This window comes from Hypanus sabinus, chromosome 14 (genome assembly GCF_030144855.1).
Source record: "Hypanus sabinus isolate sHypSab1 chromosome 14, sHypSab1.hap1, whole genome shotgun sequence".
In the NCBI taxonomy this organism is placed as follows: domain Eukaryota; kingdom Metazoa; phylum Chordata; class Chondrichthyes; order Myliobatiformes; family Dasyatidae; genus Hypanus; species Hypanus sabinus.
Genome location: NC_082719.1, coordinates 28,697,552 through 28,724,902, shown reverse-complemented (window position 1 = coordinate 28,724,902; position 27,351 = coordinate 28,697,552). Strand labels below are relative to the sequence as shown.

The window sequence follows — 27,351 nt, the reverse complement described above, 5'->3', positions numbered from 1 at the left end:
GCTCCTGAACCACCAAGTGTGCTTCAAATACATTACCACCTGATGCACAAATCACACCTTCTATACATTAACTCCTGATGCACAGAGCGTGCATCCTATATATTAGCTGCTGAAGCACTGAGCTCTCCTCCTATACATTAGCTCCTAGTGCACAGAGCATGTCTTCTGTAGATTAGGTCCGTATGCACAGAGCACACCTCTTATACATTAGCACGTGATCCACAGAGCAGGCCTCCCATACATTAGTTCTAGATGCACACAGATGATGCACCATCAATAACTCTCGGAGACGTGAGGCAAGATATAGGCTTTTATTGGCTGGAAAAAAGAACAAGCAGTAAGTGACTACCACACTACATCCTGGAGAATGAGGCCTGGGCTGTGCCTCCAATCGCCTTTATACCGGGGTCTGTGGGAGGAGCCACAGGAGCAGTCGGGGGGGAGGGGGGTGTCCAGACAAGTATATGTAGTTCACCTCATTCAGCCCACCTTTGTTTTAAAAGAGAGTCCCCATGGGGCGGTCTCTTACAAGTATATTTACAAGTTAAGACTATCGGGCGGTCGAATCTGTCGCTGCGATCTATGTAGCACCGGCTGTGATTGCACAGGTGCCAGTGGTGATTGCACCGGAGATGGTGGGTGTGCTGGTTCCGGCCTAACTGGAGGTGTCAGCCCACTAGGCATCAGTGATCCCTCATGCATATGCAAGGCGCCTGGTATGGGAGTGTCGTGAGGAGTCTGTGTAGGGTTTGGTGTGTGCGGTGTCACCTCAGGTACAGGGTTCATAGTTACCGTGGAGTGTTCGGAGTAGTGGTCTGCTGCTCCTGCGGGTGCCAGGTCACGAATGGAGACCGTCTCCTCCCGCCCATCAGGTAAGACCACGTAAGCATACTGGGGGTTCACATGTAGAAGGTGAACTCCCTCGACCAGCGGGGAGTATTTATTGCTCCTCGCATGTTTCAGGAGCAGCACTGGCCCTGGGGATGTTAGCCAAGCTGGTAGGGTGGTCCCAGTGGCAGACTTCCTGGGAAAAGAAAAGAGTCGCTCATGAGGGGTGGCATTGGTGGACGTACATAACAGGGAGCGGATAGAGTGGAGTGCCTCAGGGCGGACCTCCTGCCATCGAGAGACCGGCAACCCTTTTGACTTAAGGGCTACAAGTGTGGCCTTCCACACTGTGGCATTCTCCCTCTCCATCTGTCCATTTCCCCGGTGATTATAGCTCGTGGTCCTACTAGTAGCAATGCCCCTAGCCAGCAGGTACCGGCGCAGCTCGTCACTCATAAAGGAGGACCCTCTATCACTGTGGATATAGCAGGGATATCCGAACAGAGTGAAGAGCTGGTGCAGAGCTTTTATGACAGACGTGGTAGTGGTGTCGGGGCAGGGGATGGCAAAGGGGAACCACGAGTACTCGTCGATAATGTTGAGAAAGTAGACATTGCGGTTGGTGGAGGGAAGTGGGCCCTTAAAGTCAACACTCAGTCGCTCAAAGGGGCGGGTGGCCTTGATAAGTTGTGTCTTGTCAGGATGGTAGAAGTGCGGTTTGCACTCAGCGCAGACTTGGCAGTCCCTGGTCATTGTCCTGATGTCCTCAAGGGAGTAAGGCAGGTTCCAGGCTTTCACGAAATGGTAAAGTCGGGTGACCCCCAGGTGGCAAAGATCTGCATGGAGTGTGTACAGCCGGTCGAGCTGTGCGCTGGCACATGTTCCCCAGGATAGGGCATCAGGGGGCTCATTGAGCCTTCCAGGCTGGTACAGGATATCATAGTTGTAGGTGGAAAGTTCCATTCACCACCTCAAAATTTTATCATTTTTGATTTTGTCCGGCTGTTGGTTGCTGAACATGAATGCAACTGTGCACTGGTCGGTAAGCAACCTTTTGCCGGTGAGATAGTGCCTCCAGTGCCTAATAGCTTCCACTAAGGCCTGGGCTTCTTTCTCCACCACGGAGTGCCGAATTTCAGAGCCTTGAAGGGTACAAGAGAAGAATGCTACTGGCCTGCCTGCCTGATTGAGGGTAGCAGCCAGCGAGAAGTCAGAGGTGTCACTCTCTACTTGGAAGGGAATGGTCTCGTCCACCGCATGCATCGTTGCTTTGGCAATGTCCCCTTTAACGCGGCTGAAGGCCTCGCAGGCCTCGGCAGAGAGGGGAAATGCGGTGGACTTGACCAGGGGGCAGGCCTTGTCTGCGTAGTGAGGGACCCATTGGGCGTAATAGGAAAAGAAGCCCAGGCACCGTCTGAGTGCTTTGAGAGTGGTGGGAAGAGGGAGTTCTAACAGGGGTGCATACGGTCGGGATCAGGGCCAATGACCCCGTTTTCCACGACATACCCAAGGATAGCGAGTCGGGTGGTTCCAAACACACACTTGTCCCTGTTATAGGTGAGGTTAAGAGCTTCGGCCACTTGGAAAAATCGTTGGAGGTTGGTGTTGTGATCCGGCCAGTCGTGACCGCAGATGGTGATGTTATCCAGATAGGTAAATGTGTCCTTCAGTTGGCACTGGTCCACCATCCGGTCCATTTCCCTCTGGAAGACAGAGACACCATTCATGACACCGAAGGGGACGCGCAGGAAGTGATAGTGCCTGCCGCCCGCCTCGAAGGCAGTGTAGGGGTGGTCCTCCGGGCGGATGAGGAGCTGATGGTAAGCAGATTTCAGGTCTATTGTTGAGTACACCTTGTACTGAGTTATCTGGTTGACCATATCCGCGATGCGGGGTAGGGGGTACGCGTCAAGCTGCGTGAACTGATTGATGGTCTGGCTATAGTCTACGACCATCCTATTTTTCTGCCTGGTCCGAACAATGACCACCTGGGCCCTCCAAGGACTTGTGCTTGGCTCAATGATCCCCTCCCTGAGCAGCCGCTGCACCTCTGACTGAATGAAGGCCCTGTCCCCCGCGCTGTACCTCCTGCTTTTAGTTACCACAGGTTTACAGTCGGGGGTCAGGTTGGCGAACAGCGGTGGGGGAGGGACCTTGAGGGTTGAGAGGCTGCAAGAGATGTCAGTAGCGCGGCCGTTGGCATGGTGCTGGATGGGATGTGTGGGTCAGTGTGTGTGTGTGGTCAGTAGCGGGGTATATGACGAAGTCCCACAGAACAGGGGATTTCTGACAGTGATTGGTGGGAGGGGCCCGTCAAACTCCATTGTCACACTTTTCAGGTGGCTCTGGAAGTTGAGCCCCAATAGCACAGGGGCACACAGTTGAGGCATGACCAGTAATGTAAAGTCCCGATATTCTGTGCCCTGCAGCACCAATGTTGCTACACAACCCACCCAGATGTCCGTGGAACGCGACCCAGAAGCCATGGTGACCCTCTGGCTTACCGGCCGTGTCACAAGTCCGCAGCGTTGCACCGTGTCCAGGTGAATAAAACTCTCAGTGCTGCCCGTGTCAAACAGGCAGCTAGTCCTATGCCCCTCCACCAGGATGTCCATCATTGACCTTGCGAGCTGGTGTGGGGCGCTTTGGTTGAGGGTTACGGAAGCCAGAGTTGAATCGCCGTCTTGGTGCCCGGTAAGCACCCGTGGGTCGGGGGCGGGGCGAGGCGGCGCCGATAAAGATGGCCGCCCCCATGTCTCGCATAAGGCGGGCAGGCAAGATGGTGGTGACCAAGATGGCGGCCTCCATGCCTCACATGTGACGCTGCCCGACCCCGCTCATGGTTCAGACTTACAGACCTTGGCAAAATGGCCCTTCTTTCCACAGCTGGAGCAGGTCGCTTCTTGGGCCAGGCAGCATTTTCAGGGGTGCTTTTCGAGTCCGCAGAAGTAACATGGCGCGGACTTGTGACTGGCAGCAGCCGAGGTCAATTCGCTCGCAGGTGGCGGGGTCTGCAGCGTCCACGGAATCGGCGGGGGACCACGTGGCTGGACAGCGTCAGCGTGGTGCAGAGCAGCCTCCAGCGTGTCGGCCATCTCAGTCGCCGAGTGTAAGGTAAGATTTGCGTTTTCCAGCAGCCGCTGGGGCACGTACACTGACCTGATCCCCATAACAAAGGCGTCTCATACTAGGAGCTCCGCATGCTATTCCGCCATCGGTCCCTTGCAGTCTCAGGCCCGCACGAGTGTCTGTAGGGCTCAGGCAAACTCCCCGCTCAACTCGCCGGTCTGCTGCTGCCGTGTCGCTAAGCGATGTCTTGCATAGACGGTGTTCGTCGGCCACAGGTACTGTCTTTTGAGGGTGTCCAGTGCCCCTTGGTAGGTCGGCAGGTCCCTGATAAGGGAGAATACTTTTGGGCTGACCCTGGAAAGGAGGATTTTGTGCATTGTGGCAGGCTCAGTCACGGGTATCTCTTCCAAGTATGATTGGAAGCATGCAAGCCAGAGTTCAAAGGCAAGAACTGCTTCTGGAGCTTGAGGATCCAAGTCTAATTTTTCCAGATGTAAAATACTCTCCATGTTTTAAAACTTCCAGTCAATAAAATTGATGCACCATCAATAACTCTCAGAGACGTGAGGCGAGATATAGGCTTTTATTGGCTGGAAGAAAGAACAAGCAGTAGTTGACCACCACACTACATCCTGGAGACTGAGGCCGGGGTTGTGCCTCCAATCGCCATTATACCGGGGTCCGTGGGAGGAGCCACGGTCAGTGGGGGGAACCACAGGAGCAGTCAGCGGGGGGGCGGGGGGGGGGGGGAACATGTCCAGACAGGTATATGTACTTCACCACAACAGCACACTTCCTATTCATTAGCTCCTGAAGCACAGAGCTGTCCTCCTATATATTAGCTCCTGATACCCAGAGCAGGATTCCTACATATTTACTCAGTGTACTAATTTCCTCTAATACATTAGCTGCTGAAGCACCAAACTCTCAGAAATTGCCTACTACACATTACCTCCTGATGTATAGAGCGCGCCTCCTATACATTCGCCTCTAGTGCTCAGACTGTACCTTCTATACATTAGCTCCTGAATCACTAAGTGTGCCTCAAGTACATTACCTCCTTTTGCACAGAACAGCCGTCCCATACATTAACTTATGATGCACAGTTCCATCAATACATTCGCTCTTGATGCTCAGAGCTCTCTTCCTATGCATTAGCTCCTGATGCACAGAGCGCACCTCCTATATATTAACTCCTGATGTACAGTGTGCCTCCTAATATATTAGCTGCTGATACCCAGAGCAGGACTTCTATACATTAACTCCTGGTACCAAGTTCCTCTTATACATTAGCTGCTGATGCACAGTGTGCCTCCAATGCATTAACTCGTGCAGCTGGAGATGAAGATCAGAGAGAGGAGAACGAAGTGCATACCCCTTCCCTGCAAGCCTGGCATTGCAGCCAATTCACAGCACAGCAGGAGCACGTACATTTCCAGTTTTGCTCTTCAGGGATACCCAAAATCATCTCCTGTGCAGAGTATTATCGCCTGTGAAGTACACATTACAAATGTAAATGTAACTTAATTGAGTGGGGAACAGTTATCCCTCTTTATTATTTGCAATCCGATTGTTAGTGAATGGAGTTAAACAGGGCAGCCTCTGGACTCATGTTTATTGTTCCCTTCCAATCAGTCCCTTTGGTAACTCTGCCAAAATTTTATCATCTGCCTAATCATGTAAGTTGCTTCTTAGGAGCCATGCTATGTTTTAATGGCCTCCTTTGTTTATATACAGAATGCAACTTAAATTACTTTTGAAAAATAATCATTGGTGCTATGGTGCCTTGAGATTAGAAATAATTTGAGAAGTGATATGTAAATACATTTTTCTTTCGAAATCTTAAGAATGAACAAGCAATTAACTGTAGTATTTAAACAACTGGTTAATGATTAGGAAGGTTATTTCAAGCTGGGAGAGTTGTGAAGAAAGCCCTCTATCATCTGGTGTTCGGTTTACTGCCAGCTTCCATTCAAGAAGATAAATTCTATTGGGTACTTTTGAGAATATGACTAGTAGAATAGAAGAGAAGGAAGTGGTAGATGAAATGTATTTAAATTTTTTGAGACCTTTCAATGAATGCCACATAGAAGGTCAGGCAACATCTGAGGAAAGAGAAACAGTTGTTTCCTGACCTGCATCAGCCATTTCTTTCCCTATTCACCCTACATAAAAGGTTGATCAACAGAATTTGGTATAATATACTGAAATGGATTGGTAATTAGTCACTGAACAGAAAACAAAGAGTGGGAATAAAGATCACATGGAGTTAAATCTTTAGAATTCTTTATCCCGGAGGGCTCTGGATGCTTAGTCATCGAGTTTGTTAGAAATGGAGATTGAATCAATTGATATGGGGATGATGTGCAAAAGTGGCACTAAATTAGAAAACCAATCATGATCTTCATGCAAAGCATGTTCAAAGAGCCAAATTATTCTGATTTCTTATGAATTCTGTCAAATTAGCTTGTGATACAAAATAGGTAGTTTCCAACAAGCATCTGATGATACAAAATATGTTGAAAAAAATGTAGGCAGATTAATAGCAGATAAAAAAAATCAATGTGAATGAACTTAACATGGTCAGGTTAGAAACAGTGTATGGCCCACTGATGGGATGAAAGAATCTAAGGTTTAAATTGAAGGTTATGGAAGAGATTCAATGGGTTTAATGATCAACTTGTTAAACCAATGCAAGGTTGAAAATCAACCTTGACTACTCTGTCCAGTTCTGCCCATGAGAAGGAAAGAAGTGTATTTATGTGGTGCAAGTCTTTTATTATGAGGCTTAAGCTGATGCCCAGTGGTTAGGTCCTGAGTTAAGGTGAAGCATTGAAGTTAAAATGAAGCAGTGAACTGCTGCTCACTGGAGTTTATTTTTGCTTTTCACACCATTCCCTGTAAACTCCAGAGACTGTTGTGCATAAAATTCCTAGGAGATCAGCTGTTTCGGAGATATTCAAACCATCCTATCTGAAACCTGGACTTTTAAATTGTGAAAACAGAGAAGGAGATACGCACTCAGTGACCACTTTATTTTGTACCACAATTGCTGCTCATAAATTCAAATATCTAAGCAGACTATCATGTGGCAGCAACTCAATGCATTAAAGCATGAAACATCAGAATGGGAAATAAATGTAATCGAAGTAACTTTGACCACGGAATGATAGTTGGTGCCAGATAGGGTGGTTTGAGTATCTCAGGAACTGCTGATCTCCTGGGATTTTCATGCACAGCAGTCTCTAGAGTTTACAGAGAATGGTACTAAAAAAAAACATCTAGTGAGCGGCAGTTCTGTGGGTGAAAACGCCTTGTTAGTGAGAGAGGTCAGTGGAGAATGGCCAGACTGGTTCAAGCTGACTGGAAGGTGACAGTAACTCAGATAACCATGCGTTTAACAGCGGTGTGCAGAAGAGCATCTCTGAATGCACAACGCGTCAAACCTTGAAGTGGATGGGCCACAGCGGCAGAAAACAATTAACATACACTCAGTGGCCACTTTATTAGGTACATATAGCACAGGCAACCAATCACTATGACATAAACAGTGGATGTAATGATGCACGTCAAAAGCCAGAAAAGAAAAGATAAATCCATACTCCCAAAAAGAAATTTTTAAGAGAAGAATAAGGAAAATCATGGTTGAATGGTAAAATTTAATTTAGGACTATCATCAGAGAGTGTTCTAGACATAGAAAGCACTGGGTAAAGGTAAGCCTCGGAATCGTTGTGATGCAGAGTATGAAGAGTCTTTCTGAATGGATAAACTGCACAGTCAAATTGGCCTTCTCCAGTATAGTGATATCATGTCAGTTTATGAGAGCGAGGGATTCAGTTTAGGGAACCCAACTGAGCAAAGCTCAATAGAAAAGACATTTCAGAAAAACAATGGTTGTTTGGCCATTCCGGGTCAATGAACCAAACACTAACGGGTTTACACACCCTTTACAAAGAAAACTGCAGGATGTAAATACATGTCTGGACAAGCTGTATTTCACATGTAAATAAAAATGCTGCAGCTCGATGATTTCATTTAAGTATTTTATTGCTTCTGACCTTCCATGCTTCTCATTATAAACTAACTACCTCAAATGATTAATAACTGAACAATACCAGTTTGATTCTGTCTTTGAAATAGGCCTGAACTGTAAACTGACACTGAAACCATGCTAGATTAAGGTTAATGTTACAAGACAGCTAAGGTAAGCTAAAGAGTAACAAGATGCATGTTGAAGCATGTCCAGAGAATATGGCATTGCTCAAGCTGATTGGATAGTATCCGTTGTGGAGATAATTTTACAGAAATATATACTTGGCTACTGCATATAAAGTCTCATTTCACTGTGCTGGCCTACTGCCAATGCTAATATATTTCAGTGGTAAATTGTCTACCTCAGTGCATTGCCAGGAGTGTTTAAACAGTTACAGTTCAAGTCTCCAAGGTCATTATGTTTAATTGGTGATTAAATCACTTTAGATATAGTAACTGCTAATTGGAAGTTTGTGAGTTAAAGGAGAGCGTTCAAAGGAAATACTGGCTTGTTGGTTATTTCTGTGACATGTGACATAAAATCTGTAATAAAGAACAACTCACTATTTTACAATATTGAAGAAATGGAAACACTTCCATACAATATGTATTACAAAGAGTGCCCGGAGGCACTTCTACACATTCATGTGAAAGCACAATCAAGTGAAAAAAAGGCAATGTCCTTGGTGTGCGCACACTGAAAATCATATTCTACTTGTATGGTTAAAGCTGCGAATCCTCAATAAGCATGCATTTTGTTACTTGTGATTATAAATTACTCTGCAAAGACAAGTCAAAACATTAAAATGATTAAAGGTCAACTAGACACATATAGATTGGTAGGGTGGTTGTTCATAATGCAAATGAGTCGCATTATGAGACACCATAAATTTTTCATTCTGACTGTTAAACATTTCATCTTGGACGTCTACCAAATGATGGCAGTTGAGCAGAGAATTACATCAAAGCACTTCCTGCCGTATTGTTAACTCTCTTCTAATTGTTCGGGCAATGAAGTAACTTTGGTTTCTGGACTACAGTCAATATGTAGCATTAGAACCTAAAGGCATTCAAAACTCTGTAAGTGTTTACTTGTTTTTATTTATATTACTCTTTGGCTAATTGGCAGCATAATTAGTTGCAGTCAAATGTTAAGCACAGCATGACAGAGTTTAAGATTTTCAAGTACTTTCTGCAGAAGATTAAATGTCTGAAAACACACTAACTAAACATTGACAGACCACAACAAAAGTATGTATTATACAAACCTTAAGCTGTCGTTACAACTTGCATGTTTCAAGGTCACAGACATAATGTGACAGAGCTGTATGCAACTGTGATAAGGCTTGGTGGTTAGAACTGACTTTCTCAACTATTTCTCCAAAACCTGCATGGTTTTATTGTTCAGATTTTTGATGAGAAGATACTCTTTTCAAAAAACGTATTTTCAAAGATGCTACTTGTTTTTGTATATGACTTTACAAATCCACAATTTTAATGTATACTAAATTCACCCCTTTTACACATTTTATATATACTTGTATTTGAAGAAATCATATTTCCACATGCTATATTTGTGTTGATGTAGCTGGAATTTACACCAAATTGTTCTTGGGATGAGCTAGCAAGATTAATTTTGCCTTAAGAGTTGAATTTATTTGAGACATGTTAAAATATGTTAAAGATTCTGAATAATTACTGTGTTTATGTTTCCTGCTTTCTAACTTCCATATGCAGTATAGTAAAAAACAAAATCCTTAGAATTTTGTGAAAATGTAAATTGAGTCTTTTTATTACAGGTTTCATTTTCATATAGCATAAGAGTTTACTCTTGTTTTGTGTGGGGATTGCAGTGACACACCCCTCCCCCATTCTATTCAAATTAATTCAGATATTCAGCTAATAATACTAATATCATTTGTGGTTGTCATGGAAATTTTCTTTCGTTGTTAATCATAAGCCGGTTTATTATGAATTATTTCCCAACCTCACTCCTTTCCCCTCCTGTACCTACTTATAAGCCTAATTTGTTGAAATAGAGAGAGAAAAAAGACATCCGGCAATTGCTGAATTAGTTAGAGTAATAAGGAGCAAGTGTGAAGTTGAAATTTAAATGTCTACAATTTTTGTGGCTTAATTCCAGTGATCATAATCAACTGAAAAAATATATACACATAGGTCTTATTACGGCAGATTCTTTCAAGAAAATAGATCTTCCTAAATAGAAGTCTGTCAGTTATGACAGCTTCTTCACAAACATAATCTATGATTTGCAAATCTCATTTATTATATAATAAATTATATCAATGCTTGGAAATCACTCTCTCTGAGGCAAATCTTATATTATCTCACTTTCCTTCTACCCTCTCCTAATTTTCTCAGTTCCAAGAATATAACCAATCATCTAGCATAACACCCTAGTAAACAATTTTTATAAGCCTCAACTGTGAGAGTTGGTATTGGAGAGGGAGCCACAACTAAATGATCAATACTCACAGTACCTACCAAAAGACCCTACCCAGCAATCAGGAGTAATTGTCCCCTTCTCCATCCTCATGACATTTGGAAAATCTAACAGCACCAAAAGGAAATTAAGCCTATCACCTTACTCCCAGGGGATGCAAAGCTATACTAGTGATGCCTTCAGTTGCTAAGCCACAATGGAAACTCATGTGGATATTTGGAACGTCTATGTGCCACATTATAGATGCAATGCACTTTTTTTTACAACAAGCAATATTCTATGAAATATTTTTAAAATTACAGTAGTAAAGTCGTGGATTGGTATTGAACAGCATGGATATCAGTTACAAAGAAAACAAAGGATATTCCCTATGTGTCAAAATTGAAAGGACACAATAATCCTGACTCCAAGGAGAAACCCACTTTCCCAACAAATAATTGGCCATAAAGAAATTAAAGCTATTTCTATGGCTTCTGCTAGCTTTATGCTTTTCCAGGGCTTCTACGTATCCTCCTGAGAGCTTTTGGAGATAGGTCTATGTACACAGGGCCCACTTCAGCAATAGAAATTAGAGGAGTCAATCCATCCTGTTCTGGCTTCTCACTTCAAACATAATGCAAGCAAAACTGCATTTCTAAAATCCCAGATCTTAAAAGAATTGTTTCTTCTATTTTTTCTGTTTATTTCTTGTGTTCTTCTCCCTTTATCCCAAGTGCTTGGCCCAATTCTCTTTCTCTTGCCAGATAACGATTCATATAGAACTTGCATTTCCTGTTTTACAGCCTGCATATTTCAGTGAAGACTTTTCAGTCTAATTGTCAGGAGCACTTCCCTTCTCATGTATCCCCAGCAGAGCATGATGCACCTGCACCTGCCCAACAGGAATCTCCATTGACAAGCATCACAAATGTCACTGAGTGCCCAAGTGAACAGCCTTTCAAGCCAAAATTTCAATAAGACACTTCAAACAGTATGCCACGACTATAGATATTTTATCAGAACAAAGATGATATGGAATAAATGGAATGTTTCTCTTGATACCTCTTGTTGTCTAAGTGGCAAATTAAATACCACCCCAGTTACATCTTAATGTTTTCTTCAGATATCTTATGTCTTTCTATAAGTCAGGGATCTATGATTGTATTCTCCAGTATATTTACCACTTCCAATGATTTAAAATTAATATTTACACATAAAATATCTATGTGATACTGAATACCAGGAAATAACGGACACATTTCCAATGTGCTGCTAACGGGGAATGGAGTTTACCATCATTCATCAATAGAATTTAAACACTAAAGATATCTTCATTCATTTTCCTTTTTGCATTAATTATTTTCTTTTAGCTTGTATGGTAATCTATAGTCTCTCACTTTAAAATTCCTGACAAATAAATTGATGGCATCGCTCAAACAAAACATTGAAAGCTTGGTCAAGCAGAGGCTTTATATATCACTGACTGAATTAGAAGGAGCTTAAATTCACTTATGGACAGGCTCACATATCAAATAGCAGACTTCACAGAGAGCAGAGGGCAGTCTTGTGGATCATGCACATTTCTGTCTTCTCACCCCTATACATTACATATAAGATCCACGTCATGATTTCAAATTAGCTCAGGGCACACTTCTTTTTTCAAGCACATACACAGACCAGATGGAGTTTCCTATAATGCTGTATCAGAATTAGGAACAAGGGTTGTTCGTCTTGTCTATTGAGCCTGCTTCGCCATTGAATAAGTTCACGGCTGATCTGGCTGCCAGCTCAGCTCCACCTACCTGCCTTTCCCCATAACCCTTCATTCCTCTACTATGCAGACATCTATCGAACTGTGTCTGAAGTACATTTAATGAGGTAACTTTCACTGCTTCCCTGGGCAGAGAATTCCTCAGATTCACTTCTCTCTGCGAAAAGCAGATCTCTATCGTAAATCAGCTCCCCAAAACCTTGAGGCTATATCCCTTAGTTCTAGTCTCAACTAACATCTGAAACAACTTTCCAACCTCTAACTTATCTACCCCAGAACTGCCAACAGTACTCCAGATACAGCCCCATTAGTAATGCCGTATAGCTGCAGTACAACCTCCCAACTCTTAAATTCAATCACTCTAGCAATGAAGGCCAACATTCCATCTGGCTTCTTGATTACCTGCTGCACCTGCAAACCAATCTTTTACATTTCATGAACATGTGCTCCCAAGTACTCCTGCATAACAGCATGCTGCAAATTCTTTTTATCATTGAAATAATAAACATTTACTTTTTCTTCTAAACTGCACTTCGCATTTGACAACATGATGCTCCATCTGCCATAATTTTTCCAGTCCCCTTAATCTAGCTATATATCTCTGGCTGACTCTGTGCAGCCTCTACAGAGATTGCTTTCCTACTAAATTTCCACTACTGGCTGAGCAATGGCATAGTGATTGACACAACACTTTATAGTACAGGTCACCTGGGTTCAATTCACGCCACTGCCTGCAAGAAGTATGTACATTCTCCCTGTAACTGCATGGGTTTCAATAGACAATATAGACAATAGACAGTAGGTGCAGGAGTAGGCCATTCGGTCCTTCTAGCCAGTACCGCCATTCACTGTGATAATGGCTGATCATACACAATCAGGACCCCGTTCCTGCCCTCTCCCCATATCCCTTGACCCCGCTATCTATCTAAGAGTATCTAACTCTCTCTTGAATGCATCCAGAGATTTGGCCTCCACTGCCCTCTGGGGCAGAGCATTCCATATATCCACCACTCTGGGTGAAAAAGTTTTTCTGCATCTCTGTTCTAAATGGCCTACCCCTTATTCTTAAACTGTGGCCTCTAGTTCTGGACTCACCCATCAGCGGGAACATGCTTCCTGCCTCCAGCGTGTCCAATCCCTTAATAATCTTATATGTTTCAATCAGATCCCCTCTCATCCTTCTAAATTCCAGTGTATACAAGCCCAGTCGCTCCAATCTTTTAACATATGACAGTCCCGCCATTTCCTTGAAGCACTCCAGTTTCCTCCTACAGTCCAAAGATGTATACCAGTTGGTAGGTTAATTGATCATTGTAAATTGTCATTAGTCCAACATTAAGTTGGAGGATTGCTGGATGGCATGGCACAAAGTGTCAGAAGGGACTATTTCACCCTGTAGTCTAATATATTTTTTAAAAAATAAATAAATTTAGTGTCATTAGCAAACTTAGCTATGCTGCATTTGGTTCTCTCTTCCAAAGATTTAATGAATATTTTGAACAGTTGCAGCCTAACACCAAACCCTGCAGAACTCTGCTCAGCATTGATTGCCACCCAGAGAAACATCCATTTATCTTAACTTTTTACCTTCTATTGGATAACTAAACATCCATCTAGGCTAATACATTACCATCAAAGCCATGCATCCTAATATTATGGATAAGTTTTTTATGGAGCACTTTATCAAACATCTTCTGAAAATCCAAGTATACAACATCCACCTGTTTCTCTCTATCCACTGGAGGAGGCCTTCCATTGGTTGGGGTCGATCAAAGATGTTGTCCTAGCTGTCTACACAAGTCAATACACAAGCCAATATGCAACCCAGGCCAGTACAATATGGAGAGCAAGTTGTTGCCCATGCAGCAAGCTCCAACTCTCCACACAGCTAATGTATCCAAAGGAATGGCAAAGATCAATACAGTATGGCATCAACAAGATCACAGGAGTTGCCCATCTGCCTTTGAGACTCCAGCTTAGGATTTTTCCTACTGTGTTTACTCCCAAAGCCTTCCCGTTGAGTGGGTATTGCTACCTTTTGTAACTCCAAAACATAAAAATAATTTAAAGGGAAAGACAGAAAGTCCAAAATGCGAGTCTAGTTTCATGTTTATTTTAAATGAGGGGCGTGCATATGATGTGTGGTGTGAAGACATATGCCATTTATGTACTTTCACAAATAATCCCCAATGCATTATGTAAACAAAAGAAGAATGCTTAATCAAACAAAGTATTTACAATATTACTCAGATATTACTGAAATAATTACACACCTCCCTGCTTATCTATAAACTCCAACTCAATATAGAATGCATCTCAAATTATATAGATATATATAGGTGAGACTTGTGGCTGTGAAAACAGTGTCAGGTTCTGGGACCTCCTCTGTGGTAGTTGTAGTTGCTTCTGAGACTGCAGGAAGTGGTTTTGACTGTTCTGGACACCTTTATTCACTTTCCTTTTTCTTCTAGTTAGTGCATCTTGATCTTGGGAAGGTGCATTTAGTTCACTGAGTATTCTCTTATTAATCCTTATATTGCTCCCTTAACAATCTGATCTCTCCACTTGGTTGTCTTCATCCGCAATATCATCTGACGAATCGTCCATTTTTGTTTCTCTATTGACTCTTCACTTTTTGGCCTCTTGGTCTTTGCATCACTTTTGCAAGCAGCTTTTTGTCTCCCACTTCAAGTTCACACAATAAATTTAATGTAGGCAGAGTAGGTTCTGGTTCTTCATACTCACAAGAGTGGAACGCTTGCAACTTTCCTGAAGCTCCTTGAACACTCTCCCAGCTTAAAACCAAGCCACATTTCGCAAGTAACTGCTGAATTATCATATCATAAGCCTACTAAGATATGTTCCCTACAAAAACTGTTATAGCTGGACCACTGCTTTCATAACTTTCACAACTCCTCTGAGCAGCATGGCTCTTCCTTGGTGCAATATACTTTCCAACCAGAGGCACAGAGGCTGGTGGACAATGCTTCATGGAGTACAGAATGGAGACTGTTGTGGCCTCATCTATTACCTTCCTTAAGGGTATCCGTGTTTAATGGATTATCCGTGTTAAAAGAATGTTGCCTGCCTGGATGTTCTGCCCCTCCTGGTGGGTTGTTTAAGCGGTAGGGGCAATCCTTTCTCCAATGGTCCACGGCACCACGGTGAAAGCATCCTGTCAACCGGACACTGAACGGGGCCGGGTCAGAAGGGTGGGGGAGCGGAGGTCTTCGACCACCATGGGGCTGAGGACTTGGAGCATAAGGCGGCCCATATACTGGTGCCCTGGGTCCATTAGGGTGGACTGCGTACCCATGGCCTAATTGGTCCACACATCCAGGGACGCGATACTGGGATTTCACCTGGTACCCCATATTGTCAGGTTTCCAGCGGGGAGGCTGATGTGGTCGCTGGACCATCTCACATTTTACTTTGGTGGGTTTGGAATCTTTAATTGGGTTCCAATAGTATATGAGCGCTCGCTTCATCTGGAGTCGGGAATTATCTGACCTGTCCATATTGTTGGTCCTGATGGCAGCAGCAATATTCTCAGGGAGACATTACAAGAGAATAGCATTAAACTGAGGTGAGGGATTACCAGCATTACACGCAGTATCCCCAGCATAGGTTGCATAGGTGGAGCAGAAACGGTCCCAAATGTCAGTACCGTCTTCCATTTCCTTGGGTCTACATTCTAAGACTTTGGTCATGTCAACAGGCTGCTGAAGGGTTGTCTTAAGAGCTCATTTAATTTTGTCCACCTGTTGCCATGGGTCTTGGTTCACTGCCGAAAATGCCTGTCAATTATTGTGATTGTCTAGTCCCTCATACCATTTAGTCCGTTCATCCTCAGTGAAGGCCATAGAGCATAGACTGAAAAGATCTTGGAGAGTAGCCTGATACACTTGAATGGTGCTTATTATATAGTCTATAAAATCATCAGGATTTATCCTACGGTTAGGCGCCTTGCTCATAATCATGCACATTTCATGAGCTTTCCATGGGGTATAAACCATAGTGTTAGGGTTCTGGGCATCTCCATGAGGATTAGGGATGATGCGGTTGGGGAACACACCTGCCCCCGGGCCAGGACCGAAGGGGTCGTCATAGTCATACTCCTCATCTGGGTCAATCTTACCTTTTAGGCCCATCCGTCTCAGGTCGTTGCCACTGAGCCGATCGCTGATGCTGTCTTATGAGTCTTGGACTCCTGGCTGGCTCACCAAACCTTACTTCTGATTATTACTCATTACCTGATGCAAGAACACGCAGTACTATGGAAGATAAAGCAAAAGCTTTTTTATTAGTAGCTCGCTACTAGGGAGAACCTTCCTTCAGCACTCTCTTGGAGTCTGCATAGGAATCTCCAATTACTTGTACAAGCATGGCTCGTTCATACACAGGTAGTCGCGTACACTTGTTAAGCAATTGTGCAATTTCTTCTTTACTTGACCAGCAACAGGAACATAAGGTACTTATAAAGTAATTAATCATTTAGCGAATCATTGTTCTAAGAACCTGCTTAGCATTGATAGTTCCCGTTAACTTCTAAGAACCTATGTTAGGACACTGTCTCATCAGGCAGTTCTTTATTTAAACCTTGGTCTAGCAATTTTGAGAACAATATCTAGTATGTTCAGAAAACAGTGTATAATTAACACCACATCCTCTGGTGTGTCAGCACACATTTACTCTTTAACCCTTTTAATTTCTTCAAATGTTTCAGACCAAAACTTTTCCTCAGAATTGTCAGTCCTGAAGAAGGGTCTCAGCCCAAAATGTTGACTGTTTACTTTTTTCCATAGCTGCTGCCTGGCCTGCTGACTTCCTCCAGCATTTTGGGTGTATTGCTTTGGGTTTCCAGCATCTGCAGACTTCCTTTTGTTTCTAAACTTGTGTTTACTTTAAATGAGGTGCGCGCGTATGACATATGCAATTTATATACTTTTACAGATGACTCGCAATGCATTATGTAAATAACAAAGATTCTTATTCAAACAATATGTTTACAACATTATTCAAATATAGCTGAAATTAAAATGCACAACAGGTATAGACATAAGGCAACAGAAGTTTTCCTTCTCCTAAGTGAGCTGCCAGCCATGGATGAGGAAACAACTAGTTTTAAGGCACCTGTAACCTACCCTTGTCCCTTCTCCTGTAAGTAGAAACAGATCCACTGTGCTTCATAGCTAAGCCACATGTGCACTTATTGTCAGATGCTATTTCAGATGCACATCATTAGGAGCACTTAAAAGGTAGTGGGAGCTCATCCCCACTAATCCCCCAACACACCTACTATGACAACCGTAACAAACCCCTGAATCCACTGCATGCACTATATCCTCAAAGAACTCCAGCAAGCTTGTCAAACGACCTAAGCTGCTGTCTGCCTGATAGGAAGTACTGCATAAGACAGCTGAAATTCCAGCTCCATTCTTGCTCTTTTAGAATTGCTAGTGGAATGTAATAAAGAAATTTATATGTTGCATATATTTCACTAGAAATATCTCAAAGCTTCATTTTAGTCTTCCCAATGGTTATGTATTATAATTGATCTAAATTTAAAAAGGATTACCCTTATTGTGAAAGTGATAAATTCCTTATCGAATGGCATGGTTATAAAAACATATCAGTTATTTTTGTCTGGCTACAATCAGCACAGGCTGTTTGTTGGTGACACAGCATAAGGTTTAAAAGAGCTTTGCTGCTTTCGGCTCTTTTCAGCAGGCTGCAATCAGCACAGGGCTAATAAAAAGAAGGGAGTTGTAACAGGAGAGACCATTATGGGAGCGGCCTTTTTTGGAGTGGGCCAGTGTTATTGTGGTCAGGCGTTGGCTCAACAGGCTTCGGCAAGAGCAGTCTTGGACAAGGACAGGTGGAGGTTCAAAATAAGCAAGTTTCTTATAAGTTGTTTTTTTTTCTTTTAATGTGTATCTACTGCCCAGAGAATGGGTTCTGACATAGTGGTATTTTCTTTGTAAGTGATGTGGGAACACTGGGAGACCTCCAGAAAGAGTTCACACTGCATCATAATATGATAGAATTCATCCTGCAGTTTGAGAGGGAGAAGATAAAGTCAGATGTATCAGTGTTGCAGTGAAGTAAAGGGAATAACAGAGGCATGAGAGAGGAGTTGGCCAAGGTTGATTAGAAGGGGACACTTGCAGGGATGATGGCAGAACTGCAATGAATGGTGTTTCAGGGGCAATTCAGAAGGTGTAGAATAGATCCATCCCAAAAGATTAAGAAGTATTCTAAAATGAGGGTAGAGCAACCATAGTTGACAAGGGAAGTTAAAGACAGCATAAAAGCAAAAGAGAGGGCATATAATATTGCAAACATTAGTGTGATGATTGGGGATTAGGAGGCTTTTAAAAACCAACCTAAGGCAACCAAAAAAGCATAAAGAGAGAAAGAATGAAATATGAAGGCAAGCTAGCCAATAATATAAAAGAGGACACAAGAAGTTTTTTTCAGATATGTGAAGAATAAAAGAGAGGGAAGAGTGGATATCAGACTGCTGGAAAATTATGCTGGTGCGGAAGTAATGGGGAACAAAGAAATGGCAGAAGAACTTAATAAGCACTTTGTGTCAGTCTTCACTGAGGAAGACAGTAACAATGTGCCAGAAATGCAGAAGTGTCAGGGGGCAGAAGTGAATAACATTGCTATAAATAAGAAGAAGGTGCTTGGGAAACTGAAATATCTGAACGTTGAACCAAAAGGATGACATCCCAGGGTTCTGAAAGAGGCACTGAAAAGATTGTAGAAGCATTGCTAATGATCTTTCATGAATAGCTAGGTTCTGGAATGGTTCCAGAGGACTGGAAAATCACAAATGTCACCCCGCTCTTTAAGAAGGGAGGGATGCAGGAAAAAGGAAATAATAGGCCAGTTAGCCTGACTTCAGAGGTTAGAAAGATGTTGGAATCCATTATCAAGGATGAGGTTTCAAGGTACTTGAAGGCACATAATAAAATAGATCAGCTTCAGCATGGTTTTCTCAAGGAGAAACCCTGCCTGACAAACCTGTTGGAATTATTTGAGGAAATAACAGGCATGATGGGCAAAGGAGAATCAGAGGATGTTGTTTACAGTATTTGGATTTTCAGAAGGCCTTTGTAAAGGTGCCGCACATAAGGCTTCTGAACAAGATAACAGTACATGCTATTACAGGAAAAGTACTAGTATCGAGGCTGCTCATTGGCCAATTGGCAGGAGGCAATAAGTGGGGAAAAAGAGGAGCCTTTTCTGGTTGGCTGCCAGTGAGTAGTGATGTGCCACAGAGATCAGTGTTGAGATGATTTCTTTTCTCAATATATGTCAGTCACTTGGGTGATGGAGTTGATGATTTTGTGTCCAAGTTTGGGGACAATACGAAGATAGGTTGAGAGGCAGGTAGTGTTGAGGAAGCAGGGTGGCTACAGAAAGAATTAGACTGATTGCCAAAATGGGCAAAGAAGTGGCAGATGGAATATAATGCAGGCAAGTGCATGGTCATGCACTTTGGCAGAAGGAATAAAGGTGTGGTCTATTTTGTAAAAGGGGAGAAAATTCAGAAATCAGAGGTGTAAAGGAACTAGGGAGTCCTCATGCAGGAATCCCTAAAGGTCAATTTGTAAGATGAGTCAGTGGTAAGGAAGGAAAACGTAATGTCAGCATTCATTTAGAGAAAACTAGAGCAAGAATGTAATGCTGAGGCATCGGTCAGACAGCACTTAAAGTATTCTCCAGGAATGAAAGGGTGGGTTGACATATAAGGAGTGCCTGACAGCTCTTGGCCAGTGCTCACAGTAGTATAGAAGAATGAGGGCGGGGGGGGGGGGGGAGGATTCTCCTTGAAAGCAATCCAATATTGAGAGGCCTAGACAATGTGAATATGGATGTTTCATATACTGGGGGAGTTTGGACCAGAGGGAACAGCCTCTAGTCTGAGGGATATCCATTTAGAACCGAGATAAGGAAATATTTCTTCAGCTAGAGGATGATGAGTCTGTGGAATTTGTTGCCATAGACAGCTGTGGAGGCCAGGTCATTGAGAATTTTTGAAGCTGAGTTTAATAGGTTCTTGATTAATCAGGGCATCAAAAGTTACAAAGTGAAGGCAGGAGAATGGGGTTGAGAAGGATGATCAATCAGCCTTGTTGGAATGGGAAAACAGACTCAATTCCGCTCCTACGTCTTCTAGATGAATAATGGAATATTGCTCTCAAAGTTACCCTAAATTCAACCTAAATGTAGTTGCCAAAAAGCAAGAAAGCACAGTAATCATTTCCACATTAGGAATTTCTATGAAATGAATCTCTGAACTTTTTTCAATTATCATTTTGGTTTACATGTATGATTTTTTCCCTCCTTTGAACCTGGCAGCCTGTAAACATTTATTTTGATAATATGCATTTATTACATTCAATACAAAAATAAAGAAAATAAACTACGCTTAATGCTAAATATTCATTGGAAAATAAATTGTTAAATTAGCTTATTATTTTCATGTTTTCCGATACAGTGAAAAGCTTGTCTTACAAGTCAATTTATTATAATATTGCATTGAGTTGGAACAAGGTAAAACAATAACAGAAGGTAGAATAAAGTATTAGAGTTACAGAGAAAATTCAGTGTATGTAGACAATAAGGTGCAAGGTCAGAATGATGTAGATTATGAGGTCAAGAATCCATCCTTTCAAACTAGGGAACTGATCAATAATCTTATAATGGTGAGACAGAAGCTGTCCTTGAGCCTGGTGGTACATGCTTTCAGGTTGTTGTATCTTTGGGGGTGAAGGACACAATGGTGGAGAAGAGAGAATGCCCAGGTTTGATTATGCTAACTATTTCACTGAGGCAATGAGAAGTGGAGACAGACTCCACGAAAGGAACACTCATTTCTGTGATAGGCTGAGCTTCCATGACAACTCTCTGCAGTTTATTGTGGTCATGGGCAGAGCGGTTTACTTAGAGATACAGTGTGGAGCAAGCGTTTCTGGCCAAACAAGTTGTGTTGCCCAGCAAACCACCTATTTAACTCGAGCCTAATTACAAAAATATTTGCAATGACCAATTAACCTTATGACCAGTACGTCCTTGGACTGAGTGAGAAAACCAGAGCACCCCAAGGAAACTCTGACATTCACGGGGAGGACATACAAACTCCTTACAGAGAATGCCAGTATTGCACTCTGAATTCCGAAGCCCCCAAGCTGTAATAGCGTCGCACTAACTGCTGCACCACCATGGTTCCCACAAGTTGCCATCCCAGCCATTATACTTTCTATGGTGCACGCTTAAACACTGGTGAGGGTCAAAGGTCCACGCCAAATTTCGTCAGTCTCCTGAGGAGGTTGAGGTGCTGGGAAGCCCTCTAACTCAAGGTGTCAATGTGCTTGAACCAAGACAGGGTATTGGTGGTGTTCATTCCCAGGAACTTGGAGTTCTCAACCTTCTCAACCTCAGCACCATTAGTGTAAGCAGAAATATTTGCACCGCCCCCTTTCATGCTCTTTTGCTCTGCTGACACAATGTCTCTGGGTTCTCTATCTTCTTCCTGTACTCCTATTCATCGTTGTTTGAGACCCAGCCTTCTACAGTGGTATCATTTGCAAACTTGTAGATGGAGTTAGAGCAGAATCTGGCCACCATTTTGAGTGTACAGGGGCAGACTTGTGGGGCACCAGTACTAAAGGTAATAGTGGCTGAGGTGTTGCTGCAATTTCTCCTTTAAAAGCAGTATAATTTCTTTCAAAAAACACAGTGAGTGGAGTATAGTTATAAAAAGATTATTCAAGATTGTTTAATATCATTTCCTGTATACAAGTGTAAAGGAGAACAAAATAATTGTTACTTCAAGTCCAATGCAGCACAAAAAAAAACACAATAAGATAAATAACATGATAATAATTAAAAATACAATAAATATAAATATATAAGAATGCTTGTATACATAGATTGATTTTATGTCTATAAAGTGATGTTAGGTACAGGAGTGTCTGCATGCGACAGTGACTGACAGGAAATGATAAAGTAGTGGTGGTGGGTGTGGGTTAGTGAGTGAAGATGTTGATCAGCCTTACTCCTTGGGGAAGTAACTGTTTTTGAGTCTGGTGGTCCTGGCATGGATGCTATGTAGTCCATGAGCAGGGTGGGTGGGATCCTTCATGACATTACAGGCCCTTTCCCCCACCTTTCACGATGGTGGCTAGGCTGGAGCTGGTGATGCATTGGGCAGCTTTGGCTACCAATTGTGGAGCCTTCCTGTCCAGCACAGTGCTGCATTGGTACCATGCAGTGATGCAGCCCTCTCTATGGCATCTCTGTAGAAGGACGTGAGTATAGATGTGCATTGTCCAACTCCATTTTGCCTCCTCAGAATTGGTGAGCTTTCCCGAGTGTGCAGGATATGTTTTGGGGCCATGAGGGAATGTGCAAGATGTGGACTCCAAGGAGTTTGAAACTGCTCTCAGTTTCCACTGCTGTGCCGCCAATGTAAAGAGGGTGTTGAGTAGTGTGGGTTCACCTGAAGTCAACAGCCATCTTCTTTGTCTTGCTGACTTTGAGGAAGGTGTTATTTGCCTGGCACCAGACTTCCAGCTTTTCCACCTCCTCTCTGCAGGCTGTTTCATCAGTGTTGGTGATGAGCCTAGTGAACTTGATAACGTGACTACTTGTGTGATTGGCTCGGTAGTCATGTGTAATCAGAATGTACAGTAAGTGCCTAAAAATAGTCTTAGCCATTTAGTCACCAAACTGAACTAACAGGGGAGTTACACCACCACCCCCATTCTAACTGGTAAGTTTTAGATGTCATGCTGAATCTTCACAAACTTCTGAGGAAGTAGAGATGCTGCCGTGCTTTCTTCATTATTGCACTTGTGTGCTGAGGGCAGGACAGATCCTCTGAACTAAAGTTGCTGACCATCTCCACCTCTGATCCCCTAATGAGAACTGGCTCATGGACCTCTGGTTTCTTCCGCTTGAAGTCAATAACCAGCTTTTTGGTCTTACTGACATTGAGTGAGAGGGTGTTGTTATGATACCACTCAGCAAGTATTTCAACCTCCCTCCGATATGCCGATTTTTCTTTGAACAGCTGCAATAGTTTCGAAGACATATGTCACGTTACAAATGTTATTGATTGGTCTAAAAACTGTTCTATGGTAATAATTCAGCACAAATCATCAACACTTTTAACATACAGACGAATGTAGCTTACATAAAGTTATGTTTCCTATGATTTTCTACCTTTGTTCTTTCAAATCACTTAATTGTGGCTAAGGGCTGTTCCCCTGGCATTAGTTTTCAGTTTTTATGCACGTTAGTGAGCACAAAAAATTAGCTTCTTGGAATCTACCTGTGCAAGAACCAAAGGGATTCCTGCAAAATTTCACAATCAGTACCCCGTTCCTGCCTTCTCCCCATATCCCTTGACTCCGCTATCTTTAATAGCTTTATTTAACTCTCTCTTGAAAGCATCCAGAGAATTGGCCTCCACTGCCTTCTGAGGCAGAGCATTCCATAGATCCACAACTCTCTGGGTGAAAAAGTTTTTCCTCAACTCTGTCCTAAATGGCCTACCCCTTATTCTTAAACTGTAGCCTTTGGTTCTGGACTCCCCCAACATCGGGAACATTTTGGCTGCCTCTAGTGTATTCAATCCCTTAATAATCTTATATGTTTCAATCAGATCTGCTCTCATCTTTCTAAATTCCAGTGTATACAAGCCCAGTCGCTCCAATCTTTCAACATATGACAGTCCCGCCATTCCAAGAATTAACCTTGTGAACCGTCGCTGTACTCCCTCAATAGCAAGAATGTCCTTCCTCAAATTTGGAGACCAAAACTGAACACAATACTCCAGGTGTGGTCTCACCAGGGCCCCGTACAACTGCAGAAGGACCTCTTTGCTCCTATACTCAACTCGCCTTGTTATGAAGGCCAACATTCCATTAGCTTTCTTCACTGCCTACTGTACCTGCATGCTTACTTTCAGTGACTGATGAACAAAGTCACTTAGATCTCGTTGTACTTCCCCTTTTTCTAACTTAACACCATTTAGATAGTAACCTGCCTTCCTGTTCTTATCACCAAAGTGGATAACCTCACATTTATCCACATTAAACTGCATCTGCTATGCATCTGCCCACTCACCCAATCTGTCCAATCACCCTGCATTCTCATAACATCCTCCTCATATTTCACACTGCCACCCAGCTTTGTGTCATCTGAAATTTTGCTAAGGTTATTTTAATCCCTTCCTCTAAATCATTAATGTATATTGTGAATAGCTGCGGTCCCAGCACCGTGCCTTGTGGTGCCCCACTAGTCACTGCCTGCCATTCTGAAAAGGACCCGTTATTCCCTGCTCTTTGTTTCCTGTCTGCCAATCAATTTTCTACCCATGTGAGTACCCTACCCCCAATACCACGTGCTTTAATTTTGCCCACCAATCTCCTATGTGGGACTTTATCAAAGACTTTCTGAAAGTCCAGGTACACTATATCCACAATATCCTTGTCCACTTTCATCGTTACATCCTCAAAAAATTCCAGATTAATCAAGCGTGATTTCCCCTTCGTAAATCCATGCTGACTTGGACCGATTCTGTTACTGCTATCCAAATGTGCTGTTATTTCATCTTTTATAATTGACTCCGGCATCTTCCCCACCACCGATGTCAGGCTAACTGGTCTATAATTCCCTGTTTTCTCTCTCCCTCCTTTCTTAAAAAGTGGGATAACATTAGCCACCCTCCAATCCTCAGGAACTGATCCTGAATCTATAGAACATTGGAAAATGATTACCAATGCATCCACAATTTCTAGAGCCACCTCCTTAAGTACCCTGGGATGCAGACCATCAGGGCCTAGTGATTTTTCAGCCTTCAGTCCCATCAGTCTACCCAACACCATTTTCTGCCTAATGTGAATTTCCTTCAGTTCCTCTATTACCCTAGATCCTCTGGCCACCATTACATCTGGGAGATTGTCTGTGTCCTCCCTAGTGAAGACAGATGTTCAACTCATCTGCTATTTCCTTGTTCCCCATAATAAATTCACCCGTTTCTGCCTTCAAGGGCCCAACTTTGGTCTTAACTAACTTTTTTTCTCTTCACATACCTAAAGAAGCTTTTACTATCCTCTTTTGCATTCTTGGCTGGCTTGCCTTCGTACCTCATCTTTTCTCCCCGTATTGCCTTTTTAGTAATCTTCTGTTGCTCTTTAAAAGTTTCTCAGTCCTATGGATTCTCACTCATCTTTGCTAAGTTATACTTCTTCTCTTTTATTTTTATACTGTCCTTGACTTCCCTTGTCAGCTATGGTTGCCCCCTACTCCCCTAAGAATCCTTCTTCCCCCTTGGAATGAACTGATCCTACACCTTCTGAATTATTCCCAGAAATACCTCCCATTGTTGTTTCACTGTCATCCCTGCGAGGGTAAGTGAGCTGCAGACCCCGCAACCCGCCAGCAAATCAACCTCAGCTGCTGCCAGTCACAAGTCTGTGAAGTCCCTGCAACCCGCTGGTGAGTCGACCACAGCAGCTGCCAGTTGCAAGTCTGCACAGTGTTACTTCTGCGGACTCAAAAAGCACCCCTGAAAACGCTGCCCAGCCCGAGAAGCTACCTGCTGCATCTGCAGCAAGAAGGGCCACTTCGCCAAGGCCTGTAAGTCCAAACCATGTGCGGGGTCGAGTAGTGCCACATGCAAGGCATAGGGGTCGCCAACTTGGTCGCCGCCATCTTGCCTGCCCGCCGCGTGTGAGGCATGGGGGCGGCCATCTTGGCCGGTGCCACCTCGCCCTGCCTCCGACCCACAGGTGCTTACCGGGCACCAAGATGGCGATTCAACTCTGGCCTCCGTAACCCTCAACCAGAGCGCCCCACACTAGCTTGCAAGGTCATTGATGGACATCCTGGTGGAGGGGCACAGGACTAGCTGCCTGTTTGACACGGGCAGCACTGAGAGTTTTATTGACCCGGACACAGTGCAACGCTGCGGACTCGTGACATGGCCAGTAAGCCAGAAGGTCACCATGGCTTCCGGATCGCATTCCACAGACATCCAGGGGGATTGTGTGGCGACACTTGTGGTGCAGGGCACAGAATATCAGGACTTTGCGTTACTGGTCATGCCTCAACTGTGTGCCCCTGTGCTATTGGGGCTCAACTTCCAGAGCCACCTGAAAAGTGTGACAATGGAGTATGATGGGCCCCTCCCACCAATCACTGTCAGAAATCCTCAGTTTTGTGGGACTTCGTCTTATACCCCACTACTGACCACACACACACATCGACACACACATCCCACCCAGCACCAGGCCGACAGCTGCGCTACCGACACCACTTGCAGCCTCTCCACCCTCAAGATCCCTCCCCCACCGCTGTTTACCAACCTGACCCCCGACTGTAAACCTGTGGCAACTAAAAGCAGGAGGTACAGCGTGGGGGACAGGGCCTTCATTCAGTCAGAGGTGCAGTGGCTGCTCAGGGAGGGGATCATTGAGCCAAGCAGAAGTCCTTGGAGGGCCCAGGTGGTTGTTGCTCGGACCGGGCAGAAAAATAGGATGGTCGTAGACTATAGTCAAACCATCAATAGGTTCACGCAGCTTGACGCGTACCCCCTACTCTGCATCGCGGATATGGTCAACCAGATAGCTCAGTACAAGATGTACTCAAGCATAGACCTGAAATCCGCTTACCATCAGCTCCCCATCCGCCTGGAGGACCGCCCCTGCATTGCCTTCGAGGCGGGCAGCAGGCTCTATCACTTCTTGCGCGTCCCCTTCGGTGTCACAAATGGTGTCTCTGTCTTCCAGAGGGAAATGGACCAGATGGTGGACCAGTGCCAAATGAAGGCCACATTCCCATATCTGGATAACATCACCATCTGCGGTCACGACACCAACCTCCAATGATTTTTCCAAGCTGCCAAAGCTCTTAACCTTACCTGTAACAGCGACAAGTGTGTGTTTGGAACCACCCAACTTGCTATCCTTGGGTATGTCATGGAGAAAGGCCCTGACCCCGACCGTATGCGCCCCCTGTTGGAACTCCGTCTTCCCACCACCCTCAGAGCCCTCAAACGGTGCCTGGGCTTCTTTTCCTATTATGCCCAATGGGTCCCTCACTACGCAGACAAGGCCCACCCCCGGTCAAGTCCACTGCATTTCCCCTCTCTGCCGAGGCCTGCGCAGCCTTCAGCCGCATTAA

The 27,351-nt window shown here is 43.8% G+C and overlaps 1 protein-coding gene and 1 long non-coding RNA gene across 2 annotated transcripts in view; one reads left to right on the top strand and one right to left on the bottom strand.

Annotated features, from left to right (window-relative positions):
• The window catches only part of LOC132404637 (uncharacterized), a 172,288-nt gene that overhangs the window by 60,355 nt on the left and 84,582 nt on the right, over positions 1–27,351 (bottom strand). The gene's annotated exons all lie outside the window — the stretch shown is intronic.
• Positions 8,826–27,351, top strand: part of lcorl (ligand dependent nuclear receptor corepressor-like) — a 244,929-nt gene continuing 226,403 nt past the window's right edge. The window contains exon 1 of the mRNA XM_059988936.1: positions 8,826–9,010. The gene's annotated coding sequence lies outside the window, so the exon portion shown is untranslated. The remainder of the gene's footprint in view (positions 9,011–27,351) is intronic.